Raw genomic sequence first — 6,326 nt, 5'->3', positions numbered from 1 at the left:
ATTCTCTGTCAGACCCTATTCTAAATGCTTCTACCAGTCTGGTTAAGAGAGGTGTGTTGCAGGAACAGATAACCCCACAAATCTCTATGGCTTACAACAGTGAAGGCCTATTTCTGATTCACATCACATGTTCCGTATGAGTCAGCACAAGTGCACAGCCCTTCCTCCTCACTCGGGGACCTAGGCTGGGGGAGACACAGGACAAAGGGATGTTGTGAATTGCAGTGTCTTCTAAAGCTTCCTCCTGGAAGTGGCGCACGTACGCCAGCTCACATACCTCAGCTCACATTTCATCCGCCAAAGCAAGCTATGAGGTCACGCTGGACTTGATGGCGATGGTAGGTTCAGTCCTGCCACATGCCCAAAGGAAGAGAGACCTGGGGACCTGTGAATGGCCCTGGTGACTGCCACCTGGCTGTATGTCCAGCATGAATTTTAACTGTACCTCAGCCTAATCAAGTAGGTGATTATATTACCTTCACTTCACTGATAAGGAAACTGAGGTACGGAGAAGTCGAAGGACTGTCCCAAGGACACAGAGCTGGTAAGTGGCAGAGCTGAGAGGTGAAGTGGGCAGTCTGGCTCCGGGTCCATGTTCTTAATTGCTGTGCTTCACTGCCTCGCATAGAAACAGGAAGGACAGGAAAGTGTAATTGCAACGGCCAAGGGGAAGGTCTCAGGATTACGGGAGTCTGTTTCAGGGACCCCGGCCCTGTATGGTGCGGTGGTCAAAGATGCCTCTAAGGAAGTGATCTTTGGTGTAAGCCAGGAGGGGTGAGCCCGTGCCACCTGGGTGAGGTGAGAAGAGTGGGCCTCCCGGCCTGAGGGACGGGCAGCTGTGATGCCCAGGGAGGGAGGAAAGTGGCACCCGGGAGAGCCGTGCAGCCTGAGCTCCACAGGTGAGGAGCCAGCGTGCCCTGGATAGGGGGCCACCATCAGGTGGTCAGTGCAGTGATTTAGAGGAGCTGCAGTGGGGACGAGGGGTGTGGGGGACGTGAGAGCATAAAGGTGGCTCCAGCCTAGGGCATCAGGGAGGGTTTGTCAGAGGAGGTGACATCTGAGCTGGAGAAACAGGTAGGGGAACATGACCATGATCAGGAAGAAGGAATAGGGTGAACAAAAGCCAGGAGGGCGGAGGGGGCTTGGAGGGCCCAGTGAAGGATGGTGGGCTCTACCCGAACGGGGGGAGGTGAGGCATGCTTGAGCACAAGAGACTCACGGCACAGGGGGCGTCTCTGCTTCTCTTCATCCAGGATACTGGGAGTTTGGGCCCTCAGGCCAGAGAAAGGACTGACCGGAGACACTGGGAACCTTCTGTGTGCTGGCCTTGGACTTGGAGCACTCCCAGCCGTTATCTCCTAGGTGGAATCCCTGACCTTTTGGGCTAACAGAGGTGGGCTGTCTCCTGCTGCCAGTGTGCTCTGTTCTTATCTGACGTCTTTATACAGCTGCTGCTACGTGGCTCTGGAAGTCAGCCTGGACTCCACAGTCTGACTTCAGGGCACCAAGAATGCCATCTCTGCCCTTTCTGTTCTTTGTCTGCGAGGGCCACCAGGACCTTTTTCTTGGCCAGTGAACTGGGAACAAACCCAGTGTTCCATCAGAGAATGAAGCCTGGGTCCCTAAGAGGACAGCTTGTCCACTTTGTGTCTTTGGGGAGAGCTACCTATCCAACTTCCGGGGGGCACGCTCACCTCCGCTCAGGCCCTTCCTCTTCCCTGAGCTGGGACTGACGGGGTCTTCAGCTGTGGGGAGATCTGCCCAATCATGATATGGAGACAATCACCTCAATTTGTCTTTTTTTTAATAGTAAATTTTTTATATTTAGAATTAGCCAGCTGGACGCAGTTTAGATGATCCTGATTCTGTTGGCAGCGTGCAAAGCACCATGGTCTAGAGCCAGTCAAACAGACGCCTTCTCCTCCCCATCAGGCCTGATCAGGGTGTTGAGCTTGGCCATGTTGATGTCACAGAGCTTCTTCACAGCCTGTTTGATCTGGTGCTTGTTGGCCCTGACATCCACGATGAACACAGTGTATCGTTGTCCTCTATCTTCTGCATGGCCGACTCAGTACTTGGGGGGGAACCCGATGATAGCAGAGCGGTCAAACTTGTTTCTCCTCGGGGGGCTTTTCTGAGGATATTTAGGCTGCCTTCGGAGACGCAGTGTCTCAGGCCTCTGGAAGGCGGGTGATGTGCAGGTCTTCTTTCTTTTCTTGTGGCTGTGGGCACCTTTTAGCATTGTTTTCTTTGTCTTGGCTTGGGCTTTGGGAAGGGCAGGGGCTTCCTTCTTAGCTTTGGGTGCCATCTGGGTGAAAACACTAAGTCAATATGTCTTAACTGCACACCTACTTTGTGCTCTGGCCCTTGCTAAGAATCAGGAGAAGCAATTGCTTAATGGCCATCTTTACCCCTCTAGCCCACCTGCTGCTTCGATGTACAAGGTGTCCAGGGGAAAACAGACCCTCGTTAGCATGGACTGGCCACCCAGGTGGGAAAATTCAGAAGCATTCTTGATTCCATTCTCTCTTCCCGCATCCAATTAGGTACTGAGTCTTGTCAATTCTTCCTCCTAAGGGTCTCTCACCCCCATCCCTTGGTTTCATTCCACCTGCTCCGCCTCAGTGCTGGCTGCCATCATTCTCCTACAGTATCCGTGGCATCCTCTTCGCTGGTCTCCACACACTACACCACAGGCATGGAGACCCTTCTAACATGGAGATTTCATCATGGTTTCACGATAAGCAACACCCTATAGTCTGCCTTAAATCCTTTAATAGATCCCTGTTGACCTCAAAATAAAGTCCAGACTCATTAGCTTGTTATTTGAGGCCGTATGTCAACAAGCTGGCTGCCCCTTTCTTCTGCTTTATTCTCCCCGTAATGAAACCATTCTTGTCCTGCTGGGCTCTACTCTAGCCACGCCTCATCCAGGAAGCCTTCCCAGATCACCCAGTCCTCAGAGATTTCTCCCACATTCTCCAGCCTCTGTGTCTCTCCTACTCAGCTCTGTCCTGGATGGATTCAGCTATTACCCCTTCCTCCCTCTCATCCTTCTTCCACAGATATTTTTGGCCAGCTAGATACGAGACACAGGTGAATAAATAAGTGAACCCATGTTATGATGATAAGTGCTGTAGCAGAAGAAAGCCTGGGAGGCTGTGGGGACAGAAGAGAACATTTGACTCTTATGGGGCGGGGGTGCAGGCAAAGCTTCCTAGAGGAGGTAAAGACTGAGACAAGTACCAAAGAGAATAGATATTTTCTAGGAGAGAAGAATTCCAGGTAGAAGAAACCTTATGTGCCAAGCTGGGAGGTGGAGGAAATATTATATATTTGTAAATGTACATATGGCTGGAATGTAGAGTGGGAGTGCAGAGGGGGCAAGAGATGAGACGTGGAGCTAGGACTAGAACATGTAAAATATCAGAGACCTTAACCTTGACTCCAGAGGAAGGGTTAAGTGGGTGTGTGACCTCAGCTCTTTTGGGCTCTAGAAAGATGAGTCTAGCTGCATAGTGGAGAGTAGGCGGGGGCAGGGATGCGGGTAAGGGGCTGCTGTGGTAATTCAGCGAAGTGGATGAATTCCAGAGACATTTAGGAGGTAGGCCTTGCAAGTCCTGGTGATTGATCGGATTGGGGAGCTGTGAGAGGGAGGGGAGAGAATAAGGATAATCACTGTGGAAATCCCAGGCCCCTGGGCTCTGACCACAGTCCAAAGTGGATCCCATCAGTGCCTGGATACTGTCCCTGGGGCTCTCAGCTTGGAGTCCCTGACGTCATTTACACTGAACAGACCCTGTTTTCCTGTCTGGCCAAGGAGGCCTCAGAAGGGATGCCCTGGAGGCTGGCCCAGTGGCTTTATATGGGAGAGTGATTTGGCTGAGATTCTTGGAGCTTGAGGGGTGACGTCTGGGCACTCAGTGTGCACATCCCTCTCTGCTCCTAGGGATGTCATGGTGGGGTGGGATGGAATGGAGGAGGCAACAGAGGCCAGCATCTTGGCAACAGAGGGACAGCAGATACCAGGCAGGCTGACCTCTCCTGAGGGCTTGGAGAATAGGAAGTGGATTGGAGTAAGACGTGGCAAGCAGTAATTGAACTATTACTATATGCCAAGCACTGCTAATTGCTAGGGAGTCAGAGAGACACATGTTTCTGTCCTTGGAGAGTACTAGGTTCAAGAAATGAAGTGTACCAAAAAGTTTCTCTGCATTTTAGCAGTTCTGGAGCAGGTGAAGGAGGCTGGAGGAGGGGATAGAGGGCTCAGGAAAGTTGGGGGGTAGCAGCCTTGGCTCTGGATTTGCGGGCATACTTTACTTCAGTCAGCTGGGTACTGGCCTGTACCCCACACTCACCTTTGACTGCTGGATGCAGGGAGTCCCACAGACTCTGGGATGGACTTCTTACTGCTGGGGCGTTAGCTTAAGTTGTCATTCTCTATGGGGCATATCCTCGTTTCCTTGGGCGCTATATCTGAGATCCTCTTCTCCTCTGTTCCACCAGCCCATGGATGTCCACCTGCTGCAACTGTCTTAGCAGGGACTGCTGGTTTCATTTCTGAAGCAGTCAGGCTGCCTCTCATTCCCGATAACGGGATCTTCATGTTTCTCTTATTTATATATTCATTCATTCATTCATTCATTCATTCATTCATTCAACAATTCTGATTATATTTTCATATAGGCATGTGAGCAGGTACTGGGAATACAGCAATAAACAAAGTATTCGAGCCCCCATTTTATGTGTAGACAATAGCTAATTATAATAGAGTGTGAATAAAGCCTTGAGACTCAGAGGATGGGCTTGTATCAGAGTAAGGAGTTCAGAGTCAGCCTCTCAGGGCAAGTCCTGTCTAAGCTGAGATCCTTGCATGGGGAGCAGTTGTGGAAGTGAAGTGTGGGGATGAGGGTGCCAGGCAGAGAGAACAGCCTTCGCAAAGGCATAGAGGTAAGAGACAGCACGGGCATCCAGCCATCAAAGGAAGCTCATGACTGAGGTACTATTTCTGGCTTTCCCCTTCTAAGCGTACAAGAAGGTGGCCTTCCCTGGCCTCTTTGTGGTTGGATGGTTTCGTATGACTACTTATGGTCAATGAGTTGTGAAAGGAAGTGGCGTGTGTCACCTCTAGGCTTCCATGGATGTCTTTCTTCTAACATAGTGACTGTCAACTGTCAAGACTATGGCTGCCCCCGCAGTCTGGGACCCTGAGTGACTATGATGGCCAGAGGCCCCTGTCCACTCTCAATGGCCACACAGTGTACGTGAGAAATATTCATTCTTTAAGCTTCTGAAATGCCTGGCATATTTGTTAACTATAGCGTGACCTAACCTACCTGGTCCAGTACAGTGACAGACTGGGGAGTATTTCCTACACAAAATTAATGAAAAGTTTTAAGCAGAAAGAAACAAATTAAGACATGAGTTTTTAGAAAGATGGCCCTGGCTGCTGAGTGGGGGCTCAGGCCATTGGTCCGAAACGGGCTGCAGTGACCCAGCTGAGGCCTGAACCAGGGCTTGATAGTGGGGGTGAAAAGAGGGATTTGAGAAATCGGTGAGAGGAAGGACTCACAGGTCTCTAGGTCTTGGAAATTGGGAGGAGAGGGCAAGAGAGATGTCAGGGACAACTGTCTGGTCTCAGGATGGGGCACCTGGTGGACGGCAGTGCCTTCTTTGATGTGGGAACTCTGAGAAGGAGCCACTTTAGGGGAGGGAGAGCTCTGGTTAGGACGTTTTGGGTCTCAGAGGTTGTGAGAGCTCAGGGAGGGGTTATCTGGTAGGCAGTTGAATACAGGGTCTCAACTCAAGAGAGGGAGACGCAGGCTGGAGGGAGAGATCCGGGGGTCAGAAACACGGGCCCTGTGAGTGGAGCTACCACCGGGGAGTTTGTTCTGCAGGGGAAAGCTCAGAGTGAGCAGAGAAATAAGGAGGCAGGGAGGCATTGAGCACCCCAAGGAGAAGCACACTGCCCTTGGTGGTTCAGCCCAGTGCTTTGGGGCAGGGACTGTTGCCCAGGAAACACTCTTTGTCCAGGAGGGAGGGCCCCTCTGCTGTCACACGGCTCTCAGCGCCTGGAGGCTTGGGGGCCTGCAGCAACCCTAATACCTCTTCAGCAAAGCAGTACAACCAAGGCCACGATGAGTTCAGCATTTAGAACCCTCTGTTCATAGGAGGGAAGCAGAAAAAGTAAAGTTTCCAGAGTTCTCTGTTGCTGAGAATCTAAGACCTTTCGGAAAGTCAGACACTCAGATCTTCAGATCCTGTTATTCTAAGACCCTGTGACTGGGGCCCATGCTAACCTCTTCCATGGCAGAACTCTTGTTGTT

At 51.2% G+C, this 6,326-nt stretch overlaps 1 pseudogene; it reads right to left on the bottom strand.

The window, feature by feature from the left end:
• Nucleotides 1-1,849: 1,849 nt before the first annotated feature.
• Nucleotides 1,850-2,308, bottom strand: LOC118985053 (60S ribosomal protein L23a-like; annotated as a pseudogene).
• Between the last annotated feature and the right edge of the window lie 4,018 nt (nt 2,309-6,326).

Source organism: Sturnira hondurensis, unplaced genomic scaffold (assembly GCF_014824575.4).
Source record: "Sturnira hondurensis isolate 20B ecotype Veracruz unplaced genomic scaffold, ASM1482457v3 Scaffold0004068, whole genome shotgun sequence".
Taxonomy (NCBI): domain Eukaryota; kingdom Metazoa; phylum Chordata; class Mammalia; order Chiroptera; family Phyllostomidae; genus Sturnira; species Sturnira hondurensis.
The sequence above is the reverse complement of the archived record's forward strand: the minus strand, read 5'-3'. Positions and strand labels throughout refer to the sequence as shown.